The 18596-nt window shown below is 40.6% G+C and overlaps 1 long non-coding RNA gene across 1 annotated transcript in view; it reads right to left on the minus strand.

Annotated features, from left to right (window-relative positions):
• The window catches only part of LOC117083016, a 100877-nt gene that overhangs the window by 67567 nt on the left and 14714 nt on the right, over positions 1-18596 (minus strand). The window contains exon 2 of the long non-coding RNA XR_004436900.1: positions 3929-4042. This is a non-coding gene — a long non-coding RNA (uncharacterized LOC117083016). The remainder of the gene's footprint in view (positions 1-3928; positions 4043-18596) is intronic.

An 18596-nucleotide genomic window follows, 5' to 3' on the forward strand; every position in this document is an offset into this window, starting at 1 on the left:
TATTTACAATTGCCATGAGCAAACTCTGGAGTCCCAAATTAGAACTTCCTTCCTTGCTTGTAACCTTAGGGCCACATGAATCTCCTACCCACCATTCCACCTTGGCTGGGTGCTCTTCTTCCCAGAAGAGGGTCAAGATGTAGAGAGGGATGGGGAACCTATTACATCTGTGTTATAACCAGGGAATGCTGTCAGAGAGAACACAGTTAAGTGTGAGTCCCCTTCCCCTTTAAACCTTTCATAGCTCCTCATTGCCCTTTGGATGAGGTCTAAACTCCCAGCACAGCCCTATGTACTCTACACTAGCAGGTCCTGCCTGCTTCTCCATTACCACCTTATGCCACCTGCAGCCCCATCATTGTGTCAGACTCTGTGATTTCCTCTCAGGTTCTCTGTGCCCATGATTTCTATCTTCATTACTGGGTTTTGCACACATAGTTCCTTCCTTACAGAACACACTATCAATGCAGCTCCACCCAGCTCTACTCAGTCCTGCCTCCTTTCACGTGAAAGAGGCTCAGACCACTGTCTTTGAGATCTACAATACGTGGAAAAATGAAGAAATGTTTCAAAAGGGTGACAAAAATCACAGCATTTAAATGTTTAATTTAACAAGTTGGATTATTTCATACACACGGATGTACTCATATTACAATGATCATATGTACATATATGGGCATTTGCCAGTAAGGTCAAATTTAAATTTGAGGCTCTTTTTGAGGGTGAAGCCAGGGTTAAATCACTTACTCCTCCTCCCCCATCCCGCAGTCATACCCTGCTAATTTGTCGTGGGCGATGTATGTTCTTGCTCCCTCTTTGGACTCTAAGCTATGCAGGGTGGCATATTCATTTTCTATTGCTGTTGTAACAAATTGCCACAGACTTAGTGGTTTAAAACAACATAAATCTACTATCTTATAGTTCTGCAGGTCAGAAAGTTTGCATGGATCTCACTGGGCTAAAATCAAGGTGGAAGCAGGGTTGCCTTATTTTCTGGAGGCTCAATCTGTCTCTTACTCATTTGGGTTGTTGGCAGAATCCAGTTCCGTGAGGTTGTAGGATCAGTTGCTGGCTATAAATTGAAGGCCATTCTCAGTTTTTTTTTTTTTTTTCCTATACACAGGGTCCCTTCCTGTCATTCAGGCATGAGTACAATTATGGCTCACTGCAGCCTCGACCTCCTGGGCTCAAGTGATTCTCCTGCCTCAGCTTCCCAAGTAGCTAGGACTACAGACCCACACCACCATGCCTCGCTAATTTTATTTATATTTTTGTAGAGAAAGAGCCTTGCCATGTTGCTCAGGCTGGACTCAAACTCTTGGCCTCAAGCAGTCCTCCTACCTTGGCTTGCCAAAGCACTGGGATTATAGGCATGAGCCACTATGCCCGGGCCTATTCTCAGTTTTTAGAGACAACCAAATTCCTTGGCTGGTGGTCCCATTCTTGCATTTCAATGCCAGAAATAGCAGGTTGAATCCTTTTCATGTTCTGTTTCCCTGTGTGAAGCTGAGACAGGTTCTCTACTCTTAAGGGCATTGTGATTAGATTCAGCCCACTTGGAAAATCCAGGATAATCTCCTCATCTAAAGAACCAAAACCGTAATCGCATCTGCAAAGTTCTGTTTGCCATGTATGGTAACATATTCACAGATTCTGGGGATTAGGATGTGGATATTTTTGAGGGACCCTTATTCTGCCTATCACAGGCAGAGACCAGAATTTTCTTGTACTATATGATAAATGAATTAAATAGAAAAACAACAAGCACAATAGAATTTTAAAATCCTAAAATATTTCCTTGAGAAGATTGATAAACTGCTACTAAGAAGAGCTTTGAAAAAGAAAGGGAAACTAACAAGAAAGAGAAAAATTTCACCACAGACCCTACAGATATTAAAAAGCAAATAGTATGATACAACAAACAGCCTTGGGCCAATACATTTGGAAATTTGGTTGAAATGGACCCATGCCGTGAGATATGCAAATTATGTAAACTGACAAAAGAAGAAACAGAAATATGAACGGTTTGGTATCTACTAAAGAAATGGAATTCATTATTAAAAAACCTCTCCACCAACAAAACTCCAGGCACAGAAGACTTCATTGGTGCCTTTTTCCAAATTTCAGGAAAAGGTAAACTAATCTTGTACAAAGGTTTCTAGAAAGTAGAAAAAAAGAGACTCTTGCCTAATTCTTTTTGTGAGGCCAGCATAAACTGATTCCAAAACCTAAGGAGTTGTAAGAAAGAAAAACGACAAACTCTTTCCTTCATATAAATATAAAAATGTTACAAAATATTAGCAAATAGAATCTAGCAGTATATGAAAAGGATAATATAGCATGACCAAGTGGGGTTTATTCCACATATGCAGGAGTATTTTAACATTTGAAAATAAATCAATGTAGTTCAGCACATAAACAGAAAGTAAAAACTAATTTAATCATCATCTCCATAGATGTATGGAAAAACATTTGACAAAGTTTAACATCTATTCAACATGAAAAACTCTCTGCAAACTAAGAATAGAAGGAAATTCCTTGACTGGATAGAAAAAAATCTACAAAGACCTGCGGGAGTCATCATGCTAAATGGTGAGATATTGGAAACATTTCCCCTAATATTGGGAAAGAGACCAGGAGATAGATTCCCAATTAAAAGGAATGCAATAAAATTTATATATGCTTACATGGAAAAGACTTCAAGGCATATTAAATGTTTAAAAAAGTCAACCTGATATATGTAAGCTATAACTATATGAAACAGAAAAATAAAAACATAAATATTTAGTTTAATTGAAAACATTCTGGAAGGGTATGTCAAAAACTGCCAACAGCAATGTCTTCATGGAAATAGAGGGGCTCCATGTTTGTATATATGGAGAATGGCAGTGTTTGAAGGGAATCTTTTTATTATATTTCCTGTATCCCTGTATGACTTGAAACAACAGAATACGATCCTATTCTATATATACTCGTATAGTATACGTACGTATACTATACTCGTATACTATACGAGTCATGTAATATGATTATAATAAAATAATACAATATCAGATCTTGCTCTAAAAAGAATCTTATTCCAATTTAGGGATTTCCAGGCAATTAATACTTCTGTGATCTATAAAAATGTTTCCTTGTGAGTATTGACTTTGGTGGAGGAAATTGAGAAACCAGCTGCTTATTTATGTAAAACGAACAAACAAAACCGTGGTTGTGATGTTTCTGATTGAGGACACCTCCCATCTTACGGGCATCTGGAATATGTAGCTAGTTATCTGTGATGGTTCTGGAATTATTCTATTTTAACCAACAAGTGTTTTTATCACTGGTGGCAGCAAAGGGACTATGACAGCCAGAGCAGAGGGTGCATAGAGTCAAGTATTTGGGACAACCAAGCAAAATAACCCAGCCCTTGGTCTTATTCATTATAACACAGGAACATAGTCCAGGAACAAGTTCTTTTCTCCTCCATGCAGGTACAGCTACAGTCTGATTGGTTCAGAGGAAAGCAGATTCTAGCCACGAACGAATGGGGCTGTGGTTGCTCATCTCTAATTAGATTTGGCTTCAGAGGCCAGGACACTAACAAGAGCTTTTATAATCAATTTCCAGGGACAGAAATTGGCTGGTTCTCAGCCCTGGGGCCCTTGGAGCCACAAGCATAAGGAATACTGGCTATTTGTGTTCTACCCAAAAGGTCACATTCATGCCTCTTCTTTCCAGACAGGCCTGGCAGGTACCAGCCTTCAGAGTCCTGCTGGACAGCCAAACAAATTTCTCCCTTTTTCCCTTTAATGACTTCTAAATACAAGTCCAATTTTTAGTGGACCTGTATCCATTAACCAAATGATTAACACAGAGTAGAGAAGACAACAAGAAGAAATACGCTTTGTCTTCAAAGTGCGTTTGAACATTTCATGTTAATTACCTGTGCCTTCAGGGTTTCTTTTGGATGGTGTGACCAGATTATGGGTGACACGTCTTGGGATCTTAGGTTCAGAGGATGACATGGAGATCAATCTTCCATCCCTTTAAATGGATTCTGCCAAGAAGACAAGATTGGGTTAAAATACTTAACAAAATTTTCCGATTATGTGTTTTGCCACGGACATCAAACTAAACAATGGAAACAATGATCCAGGTAATTTGATGTGAAGTTCTTTTCATTCTTTGCCGTTTGTGTAGACGTCAGCATTGCATTACCCCTTACATTCTAATCTAATAATGTCAATCTGGAAATCATAAGCGCTTCCCACATCCTCTGTAGCTGCTCTGATGAAATTCAGGAGGGCGGGAAAAAAAAAATCTCACTTCCTGGATCAAAATCTACCCTCCATAGCCAGAATACGTCTCTTTGTAGATTGAATATCTCAGCATATGTCTGTGGCTTTTGCAAGATGTGTACAAATCTGACCCACTATAGGACTGGATTGGGCAGAAGCACTGTGTGTCAGATGACATCTCCGAGAGCCTTCCTGAGGCTGTTTAAACTAAGGGACAGTAGAGGAAACTGAGGGTGGTCTTCCTAAGCATGAGTCAGCTTTGTGGTGATCTAATCGGTGTTCCTAGGAATATGAGGTGGTCCGACCAAATTGATCTAGACAGCCTTTTCCCACTGGCAAAAGCACAAAAACTAGATGACATAATTCACAGGATAGGAAATTAGGAGCAGATAGGAAACGCACACCAGACTACTGTATTCCTTCCAAAGGGAATGCACATATTGAATGGATTACTAAGGAGGATCCTCGAAGTTGGCAGAGTCAATTCGTTCAAGAGATAGCAGCAAAGGACTGGAGAAGATTATGGCCAGAGCAGAAAGGCAAGGAACTTAACAAGTGGAATATGACCAGGGCTCATTTGTTTCTCTCATTCCTTGACTTTCTGTCCCCTCTGTATGTTTGGTAATATTGTAATTCAACATTGACATGTAGGCTAATGCAGCTTGCTGTCTGAACATCCAACACTGGGCTAATGTCTTAATTATTTTCCATTGCCTGTGACAGATTTTTTTTTTCCCAAAAACTTGAATGAAAGAAATTAAGTTGAAGCAAATTACTTGTAACCACCCAGAAATTTGGGCTTATGGAAACACTTTAGAGAAAAGCGGCAAGAGTAGGTTTTGTCTTTGTCTGTCAAGTCCCAGCACTTTTCCAGTGCAGTGGGGAACTGTTCCCTTCCCTTTCGAACCAGGAAAAAATATATATTTTTGGAGCTTCATGACTACACCACACTAGCCAAAATTTACTCAGCAGTGTCCACAGGCAGCCATGTCTTTCAACACATCCTCTTTTCCCCTTCTTTGCAAAAACATTGGAAAAGCTATAGATAGCCTTGTAATAGAGACTTTTTTTTCTTGAAAGTAAGGCTGACAAATGTAGCATTTCCGCAGCTGCCCCACACCAGTGGAAGACAAAGTGAGAATGACATCCGTTGCACAGCTGGAATTGTGAGCACTTAAATTTCCCACAAGGATCCAAGCATTGCTTGCTGCTGGGAGGGCTGTGACACCAGGCGAGCATGATCGAAATTCCCCAAATTGTCTCCTTTGAGATTAGCTCAAGTGAGGATGCAACAGAAGCTTATTCTGATGTGTGTGGGTGAAAACTTATGCCTGGGGGACACCTACTCTCTGGTGTTGTTCCTAAGGAGCATATAACCATAAAAGAGGGTAAGCAAAGGAACTGTGATTTCCAGGTCCTTAAATTCTTCAACGAACCATGTTGGGTTGATCACAATGGCTCTGTGAATCTTCTTTTACTTCCTGAATTGCTTCCAGAGCATGGCATGGAGGAGTGGATTGTGGCTCAGATCTGGAATGGTAAAATATTAATACGTGGACTCGACCAGTAGACTAATCCTGGTTCTATATGAGAGAGTGCTGTTTTTTGACTCACTGCAGCTGGAGGGCTTACAATGGAGAGAAGTGAGATAGAGCCTCATAGTCTCCTTGGAGCCATGCCTAGCCTGGGAGGTATTATCATGTGTGGTTAAAAGTGAGCTAGTGTCAAGCCAACTAGGATTCTCATGTGCTCAGAAAAAAGAGAACCCTGGACAAATAATCACCTTAAGATTGGTTCCTTATTTATAAAATGAGAATGTTAACTACCTCATAGGATTGTTCTTAACGTTAAAAGAGATAATTCTTAAGTGCCCAATTCACTATTTGACACACAGTAATTGCTCAAAAGTACTCTTGATTATCACCAAACCAGAAACCTGGGGAAGCAGCTGGGCTTTTGAATGAGCAACTCTGCATTGCTCAAGCCTATGGGAATCAGATATTTTCAGCCCAATAGGGATGCCTATGTTTTGATACTGGGAAGGTTTTCTAAAGTCAGGATGATTTGTACAGGATGGGTTCCATAAATAGAGTCTAATATTTGGAGGCATGGCGTGCACAAGTCGCAGGTGATATTTTTCAAAGGAATCAGTGGTGCGGTCCAGGGCATGATTTGTGGCCTGTCAGTTGTAAGAAGCTGCAGAGTGTCCTGAGTGGAGTCCTGATAAGAGAGTGTAGTTAGAGGCTCATGAACATAATTAAGCACCTTCCACTTACTCTCAACAGAGACTTAATCAAATACAATGTTTATTTTCTTGACCACCTTTGCCAAAGCTGCAGAGATTCTGAATTGTTTTTGCTGTAATTATTAGCAATAATAAATGATTCTAGGAATGATATTAGGAATTAAATTAGCACTTGCAGAAGCTTAAAAAAAAGAAAACTATTACAATGCAGACAACATTAGTTTTTCTCCCATCTTCCTGAACTGGCGGTAGAGACCAACTATTAATAGCTGTACCTCAACTGTATAAAAAATCCTCTGTCTATTCTATCCACCCTTTAATGAAAAGAAATCCTCCTACAATATTAGAATAATATAAGGAGAATGAACAGCATTACTCCACAAGTGAGGTGATAGCGTAGAGTGATTACTGTTTATCTCTGTTTCAAATTTTCCATAATGAAATTTTGGGGAGGAAAAGCTGTGGATCACAAAGATGTTCATTTAAACCCTATATGTGCTTTTTTTTTGTTACTTAATTTTTGTGTCTTAGTTTTTGCATCTGTATAATGGAGGAAGTAACACTCCCACCTTGGTAGGATGACATGAGACCACAAAGATGTTAGAAGTGCTTGATACAATGCCTGGTGCATGGAAACGTGGTCAGTAAATGGTAATCATTATCATGTTTCAATTTATTATAATTATTAATTTACTTGAAGAAACAAATCCAAATGAACAAAATAGGAAAATAAATGCACTTTAAAATGTCAACAGAAGAATACATTAGGATGTAAAATGGGAAAACATTTTATTCTCTGAAACGTAAATGAGGGATGGCTTATTCAACATGGAGGGTTTTACTCCTACATGATGGTGGGCAATTAACCCAGCCTTTCCCCATGAGTAAGCTCATCTGACCCTTCCCATTGGAGTAGGTCTGACGGGCACCACCTTCTCAATTTGCAGGGGAAGAAACTGAGCTCAGAGAGGTGTAGTTTAGTTCAAAAATTAGAATGGGGACTACAATCCAATGCCTTTCTCCCAGACATTTTATGCAGAATTCTAGCGGGGCTGGCGGGGTCCCTTGTGAACTTTATGTCCTACTGCAAGGGGACCTGGGAGCTACAGTCCAGCACTTATGCAGGGCTGCATTTCCTGGGAGGCAGACACCTTTCCTTAGCTGAAACCGACCCTTCGGATGTCAAACCACACGTTCAAAGTGCTGAATCCACCCAGAGGGTGTGCCTTTTGCTAATGCAGACTAGGGACTGCTCTTGGCCAGCTGGGTCCTCAGCCAGTCTGTGCCCCACACTTTAGTTCCAAGATTCCCCTTGTGGAACGAGCAGGAGGAAATTTACTATTTTTTTTTTTTAATAGCAATACAATTTTTCCATTTTATTTTTTTCTTCTTGTTTTCCCTCGGGGTACGAAATGGTGAGGCAGGTTTCATGATTATATGTGTGTGTGTGTGTGTGTGTGTGTGTATAACTTTTGCATCCTGTCTTTAAATATTTTTATTAGGTTTTATCTAATATGAAATGCTTCTCCTATCAATTAGGGTACTTAAAATATTTATTTTCCATCCACATTGTTCTTCATTATTTACAATTCAATGACTTGAGCTTATTTGAAAACTTTATCTCACTTCTCAGACCAACATCCAAGTTGTTTCTGTAAACAAAAAGCTGGAGTCACTTAACTTAATTTTGCAGACTCCCCTACATGAAGTTAAATGGAATAGTCTGAAGTTTTCTGGTATTAATCTATGATTTTATTTTAAGTAGTAGTATTATGTTGCCATCTTATTTTAATCTCTTTTTACTATTCCGGGATCACTCTTGAAATAAGCAAGGTTATCATAATAAATGATAACTCTTAAGAATGCTAAGGCTTCTCTAATTTCTGCTTATTTTTATGAACACTCGGGGCAATACTGTTTGGTTTTCCTAACCTTATCATTTCAAACCAGCTGAAGCCGCAATAGGCTATTTGCGATCCTGAGCGATGAGGCCATGCATCCCAGAGCCTGGCGGGTCTTGACTTGGCCAGGAATGGAGTTAGTCTACATTGAGCTTTGCTCTTGATGAAGGATGTTGATGTAAGTCAGAATTCTCTTAGAAAAAGCATGAAGTAGCATTCCCACTCTGTAAATGTACTTTCTCTTTCAAGTATCTGCGAGTCTGACAAGGGAGCTCGAATGCATTAGAGGTGATTTCACCAAAAGGGTTTGTGAAAACGTAAAGTGCAGAGACTGGACTGGGTCTTATCCCCTGTTGTGTTCCCCTCCCTACTCAGCACGGAACTTTGCAATAATAAAATCCCGATTAATGTCTTCTGAGTTGAATTCAAATAGCTACTTAATAGCCAATAGAATATAACAACCACAAAATGCTTGGGAAAGAATTGGGGGACAGAACATGGCTTTTAGGGGAAAACACCATTTGTCTATCTCTTCATTCATTCATCCATTCATTAATTTCTTGCTTTGTATCTGAAAGGTTTTAAGGCATGATGATGAAAGACTTGGAGGAGGTAGCATATGAGCTAGGATCTGCAAAATTGATAAAATTTGGGATAAAGAGGTAAGAAAGAAAGGGCAGGGGGAACTGCATTTGCAGAGGCAGAGGCTACATTTTGAAGGCTGGTCTTCAGGAAATGTGAGAGATGTCCTTCGGCTGGAAATTGGAGACCATAAAAAGAAGCAGTGAGCAGAGTTTGGAAAAGGAGGCTGAAATCAGTCACAGCAGCCCTTGTATGTGGTGCCATCCCAGGGAACTGATGATGAGTAAGGGGGTACAGCATAGTCTACCAGACTCAGTGGGCAGGCAGTCCTAGATGCAAATGGCAGCTCTGGAGACATACTATCACTTTTCTGACTCTTGATGCACTTGTAAAATAGGGTGCTAGTAAAGATGTGAGAGCATCATGCAGGTTAAAATTGGGTGCCACAGACAGTGACGACACTCACTGGATGCTCATTAAGCATGAGTTTCCTGTTGTTCCTATCCTAAGCAACTCTGATCAATATAATTGTGTTCTTAAATACATACATGGTGTTTATTAAATACATACAAGGTGCATGTTAAAAATACATCCTAGATGCGGGGGGCGGAGCAAGATGGCCGAATAGGAGCAGCTCCAGTCTCCAACTCCCAGCGCGAGCGACACAGAAGACCGGTGATTTCTGCGTTTTCAACTGAGGTACTGGGGTCATCTCGCTAGGGAGTGCTGGACAATCGGTGCTAGTCAGCTGCTGCAGCCTGACCAGCGTGAGCTGAAGCAGGCGAGGCATCGCCTCACCTGGAAGCGCAAGGGGGAAGGAAATCCCTTTTTCCTAGCCAGGGGAACTGAGACACACACCACCTGGAAAATCGGGTAACTCCCACCCCAATACTGCGCTTTAAGGAAACAGGCACACCAGGAGAATATATCCCACACCTGGCCGGGAGGGTCCCACGCCCACGGAGCCTCCCTCACTGCTAACACAGCCCTCTGCGGCGATCTATCCGCAAGGCAGCAGCGAGGCTGGGGGAGGGGCGCCCGCCATTGCTGAGGCTTAAGTAGGTAAACAAAGCCGCTGGGAAGCTCGAACTGGGTGGAGCTCACAGCAGCTCAAGGAAGCCTGCCTGTCTCTGTAGACTCTACCTCTCTGGACAGCGCACAGCTGCAGTCCATTAGGGGAAAGAGCGGGGGCGGTGCAGACGCGAACGACTCTGTCTGACAGCTTTGGGGAGAGCCGTGGATCTCCTAACGGAGGTTGAGATCCGAGAACGGACAGACTGCCTGCTCAGTGGGTCCCTGACCCTGAGTAGCCTAGCTGGGAGACATCCCCCACTAGGGGCAGTCTGACACCCCACACCTCACAGGGAGGCGTCACCCCTGAGAGGAAACTTCCAAAGAAGAATCAGACAGGTACACTCGCTGTTCAGCAATATTCTATCTTCGGCAACCTCTGCTGCTGATACCCAGGCAAACAGGGTCTGGAGTGGACCTCAAGCAATCTCCAACAGACCAGACAGTCCTTCTGACTGTCAGACGGAAAACTATCAAACAGGAAGGACACCTATACCAAACCCCATCCGTACGTCACCATCATCAAAGTCCAGAGACAGATAAAACCACAAAGATGGGGAAGAAGCAGGGCAGAAAAGCCGGAAATTCAAAAAATAAGAGCGCATCTCCCCCTGCAAAGGAGCGCAGCCCATCGCCAGCAACGGATCAAAGCTGGTCAGAGAATGACTTTGACCAGATGAGAGAAGAAGGCTTCAGTCCATCAAACTCTCAGAGCTAAAGGAGGAATTACGTACCCAGCGCAAAGAAACTAAAAATCTTGAAAAAAAAGTGGAAGAATTGACAGCTAGATAATCAATGCAGAGAAGATCATAAACGAAATGACAGAGATGAAAACCATGACACGAGAAATACGTGACAAATGCACAAGCTTCAGTAACCGACTCGATCAACTGGAAGAAAGAGTATCAGCGATTGAGGATCAAATGAATGAAATGAAGCGAGAAGAGAAACCAAAGAAAAAAGAAGAAAAAGAAATGAACAAAGCCTGCAAGAAGTATGGATTATGTAAAAAGACCAAATCTACGTCTGATTGGGGTGCCTGAAAGTGAGGGGGAAAATGGAACCAAGTTGGAAAACACTCTTCAGGATATCATCCAGGAGAACTTCCCCAACCTAGTAGGCAGGCCAACATTCAAATTCAGGAAATACAGAGAACACCACAAAGATACTCCTCCAGAAGAGCAACTCCAAGACACATAATTGCCAGATTCACCAAAGTTGAAATGAAGGAAAAAATCTTAAGGGCAGCCAGAGAGAAAGGTCGGGTTACCCACAAAGGGAAGCCCATCAGAATAACAGCAGACCTCTCGGCAGAAACTCTACAAGCCAGAAGAGAGTGGGGGCCAATATTCAACGTTCTTAAAGAAAGAATTTTCAAACCCAGATTTCATATCCAGCCCAACTAAGCTTCATCAGTGAAGGAGAAATAAAATCCTTTACAGATAAGCAAATGCTTAGAGATTTTGTCACCACCAGGCCTGCCTTACAAGAGACCCTGAAGGAAGCCCTAAACATGGAAAGGAACAAGCGGTACCAGCCATTGCAAAAACATGCCAAAATGTAAAGACCATCGAGGCTAGGAAGAAACTGCATCAACTAACGAGCAAAATAACCAGTTAATATCATAATGACAGGATCAAGTTCACACATAACAATATTAACCTTAAATGTCAATGGACTAAATGCTCAATTAAAAGACACAGACTGGCAAACTGGATCAAGAGTCAAGACCCATCAGTCTGCTGTATTCAGGAGACCCATCTCACATGCAGAGACATACATAGGCTCAAAATAAAGGATGGAGGAAGATCTACCAAGCAAATGGAGAACAAAAAAAAGCAGGGGTTGCAATCCTAGTCTCTGATAAAACAGACTTTAAACCATCAAGATCAAAAGAGACAAAGAAGGCCATTACATCATGGTAAAGGGATCAATTCAACAGGAAGAGCTAACTCTCCTAAATATATATGCACCCAATACAGGAGCACCCAGATTCATAAAGCAAGTCCTTAGAGACTTACAAAGAGACTTAGACTCCCATACAATAATAATGGGAGACTTCAACACTCCACTGTCAACATTAGACAGATCAACGAGACAGAAAGTTAACAAGGATATCCAGGAATTGAACTCATCTCTGCACCAAGCGGACCTAATAGACATCTATAGAACTCTCCACCCCAATCAACAGAATATACATTCTTCTCAGCACCACATCGCACTTATTCCAAAATTGACCACATAATTGGAAGTAAAGCACTCCTCAGCAAATGTACAAGAACAGAAATTATAACAAACTGTCTCTCAGACCACAGTGCAATCAAACTAGAACTCAGGACTAAGAAACTCAATCCAAACCGCTCAACTACATGGAAACTGAACAACCTGCTCCTGAATGACTACTGGGTACATAACGAAATGAAAGCAGAAATAAAGATGTTCTTTGAAACCAATGAGAACAAAGATACAACATACCAGAATCTCTGGGACACATTTAAAGCAGTGTGTAGAGGGAAATTTATAGCACTAAATGCCCACAAGAGAAAGCAGGAGAGATCTAAAATGGACACTCTAACATCACAATTAAAAGAACTAGAGAGGCAAGAGCAACACATTCAAAAGCTAGCAGAAGGCAAGAAATAACTAAGATCAGAGCAGAACTGAAGGAGATAGAGACACAAAAACCCTCCAAAAAATCAATGAATCCAGGAGTTGGTTTTTTGAAAAGATCAACAAAATTGACAGACCGCTAGCTAGACTAATAAGAAGAAAAGAGAGAGGAATCAAATAGATGCAATAAAAATGATAAAGGGGATATCACCACCGACCCCACAGAAATACAAAAACCCATCAGAGAATACTATAAACGCCTCTACGCAAATCAACTAGAAAATCTAGAAGAAATGGATAATTTCCTGGACACTTACACTCTCCCAAGACTAAACCAGGAAGAAGTTGAATCCCTGAATAGACAATAGCAGGCTCTGAAATTGAGGCAACAATTAATAGCCTACCCACCAAAAAAGTCCAGGACCAGATGGATTCACAGCTGAATTCTACCAGAGGTACAAGGAGGAGCTGGTACCATTCCTTCTGAAACTATTCCATCAATAGAAAAAGAGGGAATCCTCCCTAACTCATTTTATGAGGCCAACATCATCCTGATACCAAAGCCTGGCAGAGACACAACAAAAAAAGAGAATTTTAGACCAATATCCCTGATGAACATCGATGCAAAAATCCTCAATAATACTGGCAAACCGGATTCAGCAGCACATCAAAAAGCTTATCCACCATGATCAAGTGGGCTTCATCCCTGGGATGCAAGGCTGGTTCAACATTCGCAAATCAATAAACGTAATCCAGCATATAAACAGAACCAAAGACAAGAACCACATGATTATCTCAATAGATGCAGAAAAGGCTTTTGACAAAATTCAACAGCCCTTTATGCTAAAAACGCTCAATAAATTTGGTATTGATGGAACGTACCTCAAAATAATAAGAGCTATTTATGACAAACCCACAGCTAATATCATACTGAATGGGCAAAAACTGGAAAAATCCCTTTGAAAACTGCTGGCACAAGACAGGGATGCCCTCTCTCACCACTCCTATTCAACATAGTGTTGGAAGTTCTGGCTAGGGCAATCAGGCAAGAGAAAGAAATCAAGGGTATCCAGTTAGGAAAAGAAGAAGTCAAATTGTCCCTGTTTGCAGATGACATGATTGTATATTTAGAAAACCCCATTGTCTCAGCCCAAAATCTCCTTAAGCTGATAAGCAACTTCAGCAAAGTCTCAGGATACAAAATTAATGTGCAAAAATCACAAGCATTCTTATACACCAGTAACAGACAAGCAGAGAGCCAAATCAGGAATGAACTTCCATTCACATTGCTTCAAAGAGAATCAAATACCTAGGAATCCAGCTTACAAGGGATGTAAAGGACCTCTTCAAGGAGAACTACAAACCACTGCTCAGTGAAATCAAAGAGGACACAAACAAATGGAAGAACATACCATGCTCATGGATAGGAAGAATCAATATCGTGAAAATGGCCATACTGCCCAAGGTGATTTATAGATTCAATGCCATCCCCATCAAGCTACCAATGACTTTCTTCACAGAATTGGAAAAAACGGCTTTAAAGTTCATATGGAACCAAAAAAGAGCCCGCATTGCCAAGACAATCCTAAGTCAAAAGGACAAAGCTGGAGGCGTCACGCTACCTGACTTCAAACTATACTACAAGGCTACAGTAACCAAACAGCATGGTACTGGTACCACAACAGAGATATAGACCAATGGAACAGAACAGAGTCCTCAGAAATAATACCACACATCTACAGCCATCTGATCTTTGACAAACCTGAGAGAAACAAGAAATGGGGAAAGGATTCCCTATTTAATAAATGGTGCTGGGAAAATTGGCTAGCCATAAGTAGAAAGCTGAAACTGGATCCTTTCCTTACCCCTTATACGAAAATTAATTCAAGATGGATTAGAGACTTAAATGTTAGACCTAATACCATAAAAACCCTAGAAGAAAATCTAGTACCATTCAGGACATAGGCATGGGCAGGACTTCATGTCTAAAACACCAAAAGCAACGGCAGCAAACCAAAATTGACACATGGGATCTAATTAAACTAAAGAGCTTTTGCACAGCAAAGAAACTACCATCAGAGTGAACAGGCAACCTACAGAATGGGAAAAAATTTTTGCAACCTACTCATCTGACAAAGGGCTAATATCCAGAATCTACAAAGAACTCAAACAAATTTACAAGAAAAAACAAACAACCCCATCAAAAGTGGGGAAAGGATATGAACAGACATTTCTCAAAAGAAGACATCATACAGCCAACAGACACATGAAAAATGCTCATCATCACTGGCCATCAGAGAAATGCAAATCAAAACCACAATGAGATACCATCTCACACCAGTTAGAATGGCAATCATTAAGAAGTCAGGAAACAACAGGTGTTGGAGAGGATGTGGAGAAATAGGAACACTTTTACACTGTTGGTGGGATTGTAAACTAGTTCAACCATTATGGAAAACAGTATGGCGATTCCTCAAGGATCTAGAACTAGATGTACCATATGACCCAGCCATCCCACTACTGGGTATATACCCAAAGGATTATAAATTACTCTACTACAAAGACACATGCACACGTATGTTTATTGCGGCACTATTCACAATAGCAAAGACTTGGAATCAACCCAAATGTCCATCTGTGACAGACTGGATTAAGAAAATGTGGCACATATACACCATGGAATACTATGCAGCCATCAAAAAGGATGAGTTTGCGTCCTTTGTAGGGACATGGATGCAGCTGGAAACCATCATTCTTAGCAAACTATCACAAGAAGAGAAAACCAACACCGCATGTTCTCACTCATAGGTGGGAACTGAACAATGAGATCACATGGACTCGGGAAGGGGAACATCACACACTGGGGCCTATCATGGGAGGGGGGAGGAGGGAGGGATTGCATTGGGGAGTTATACATGATATAAACGTCATGCACATGTACCCTAGACTTAAAGTATACAAATAAAAAAATATAATAATAAAAAAAAAATAAAAAAAAAAAAAAAAAATACATCCTAGATATGTTCTACATAGCAAAATATTTGATTTAATTTCTTACAACTACAAGATGCAGTTGGTTATTCTCAGAGTTTTCTGGTTATTTCTTGATTAGTGGTATTACGTTTCTTGTCTTAGCAAACTCCTGGCTTGTCTGTTGTTTGTCCTGCACCTATGATCTTCCAAATTTATCAATCTGATCCATGTATGTTCACCCATCCCAACGCCTTCTACACAGCCTCCCTGAACATGCACAGACTTTTTCACACCTATCAGTTTCATTTTAAATTGACTACTTATGCCTTCAGATAGAAAGGCTACAGGTAAGCTTTGACTACTTATGCCTTCAGGTAGAAAAGCCACATGTAAGCACTACTTCCATGAAAATTTAATGGGCAAAAGGAGAAACTGTATTTGTTACACAGGTGCATTTTAACTTATATTTTAGCATTTCATTTTTTCTGAAGAGTGAAACTCAGGCCCAGTGTGAAGTTTTATTCACTGTGACCAGTGTAATTTATTTTTGTATTTCCCTACATTTAATGTATTGCTAAATGGAAGATGCTTATTTAATTGGTCACATGATAATGGCATAAATGTTAAATGCTTTGTAAGTATTTTAACCATTTATATAATCTTAATCAAAAGCTGTGACTGTGGTGCTTTTATCAATATTTTGATTATTTTATTTTCAGACACATGGCAAGGCCAAACTTCCCTGCTTCCTAGAGGTTAGTAAAGTCAGAGGATTTGCTTTGGCCAATGAAACATGAGTGGAAATGATGTATGTTGCTTATAGCTGGAAGCCTTTAAGAGTCAGGGAATGCAGTCGTCCTTCAGTATCCACAGAGGATTGATTCCAGAAACCCCTGCTGAAACCAAAATCCATGAATGGTTAAGGTGCTTATATAAAATGGGGCTGTATTTGCATATAACCTATGCATATCCTCCCCAATATTTAAAATCAACTCTAGATTACCTATAATACCTAATACAATGTAAATGGTATGTAAGTAGGTGTTATATTATTTTATTTATTTATTTATTTATTTATTTATTTATTTTGAGAAAAAGTCTCACTCTGTCACCCAGGCTGGAGTACAAAGATGCGATCTCAGCTCATTGCAACCTACATCTCCCAGGTTCAAGCGATTCTCCTGCCTCAGCCTTTCTAGTAGCTGGGATTACAGGCATGTACCACCACACCTGGCTAATTTTTGTATTTTTAGTAGAGACAGGGTTTCACCACGTTGGCCAGGCTGGTGTCAAACTCCTGACCTCAGGTGATCTGCCCGCCTCGGCCTCCCAAAGTGCTGGGATTACAGGCGTGAGCCACTGTATCTACCCTATCTTATTTTAAAATTTGTATTATTTCCATTGTTGTTATTATTTTTTAATATTTTCCATCTGTGGTTGGTTGAGTTGGTGGATGTGGAACCCGTAGATATAGAGGGCTGACTGAGATTTGCCAAATCTCCTTCCCCTGACAAGGTGACTGGTGAAGTTCCAGATGGCAGAAGCTCCAATGGCTGTGTTATTTTCATGGGCTGGACCCCCAGCCACACCAAGGAGGACATGGAGCTTGAGTAGGGAGTAAATCTGTATTGTTGCTGTTGCTTAACTTCTTTTGTGAGATACTTATATGATCATATGCAAGGAGATCCCATTACTTTTTATCCCGTTTTCCTCAATGATAACATCTTGCATAACTATAAAACAGCAAACAGAAAATAGACATTGATAAAGTCCACTGACTTTATTCACGTCACAAGTTTTACATGTACTCCTTTGTGCATGTGAGCTTGTGTGTACTTAGTTCCCTGAAATGTTATCACATGTGTAATAAAGAGCAAAGCAGTCCCCCCACAGGATCCCAAGTGCTACCCTTTAGTAGTCACAGCCACCTGCCTCCCTTCTTCCCTCTCCCCGACTCCTGGCAACAACTAATCTGTTCTCCATAGCTACCTGTTTGCCATTTCAAGAACAGATCAATAGAATCATACAGTATGTGACTTTGAAATTTTTTATTGTAGTAAAATATATACAACAAAAAAACAAACTTTTTTTTTTTTTTTGAGGCGGGGTTTCACTCTTATTGCCCAGGCTGGAGTGCACTGGCATGATCTCAGCTTGCTGCTACCACCACTTTCCGGGTTCGAGTGATTCTCTTGCCTCAGCCTCCGAAGTATCTGAGATTACAGGTACCCGCCACCATGCCCAGCTAATTTTTTGTAGTTTTAGTAGAGATGGGTTTTACTATGTTGGCCAGGCTGGTCCTGACCTTAGGTGATCTGCCCGCCTCGGCCTCCCAAAGTGCTGGGATTACTGGCATGAGCCACCGCACCCGGTCATCATTCTAACCATTTTTAAGGATACTGTTCAGTGGCATTAATTATATTCACAGTGTTGTGCAATAAAATATGTAACCTTTTTTTCCACTTGGCACAATTCCCTCGAGATAAATTGAAGTTGTTGTGTGTATAGATAGTTCATCTATTTTTCTTGTTTAGTAGTGTTCCATGGTACAGATACATCACAGTTTGTTTAACCATCTACCCACTGAAAGACATCTGAGTTGTTTCCAGTTTAGGACTATTATGAATGAAGCTGCTATGAACATTTATGCACAGAATTTTGCATGAACATAGTTTTCACTTCTCTGGGATAAATGCCCAGGAGTGCAATTGCTGGGTCATATGGTAAGCACAGGTTTAGTTTTTAGTAAGAAATTGCCTTGCTGTGCCATTTTACATTCCCAACAGAAGCTTTGTTGTTTGAGTCCCAAAATTTTGCGGTTTTTTGTTACTGCAGCATAACCTAGCCTGACTAATATATTACTAGATCATGTTCTTTGCAAGGTCAATATCTAATCACATTTAATTTCAATTATGAAATAAGAGGTGCCTT

This window comes from Trachypithecus francoisi, unplaced genomic scaffold (assembly GCF_009764315.1).
Source record: "Trachypithecus francoisi isolate TF-2019V2 unplaced genomic scaffold, Tfra_2.0 Lachesis_group0, whole genome shotgun sequence".
NCBI classification, from domain to species: Eukaryota; Metazoa; Chordata; class Mammalia; order Primates; family Cercopithecidae; genus Trachypithecus; species Trachypithecus francoisi.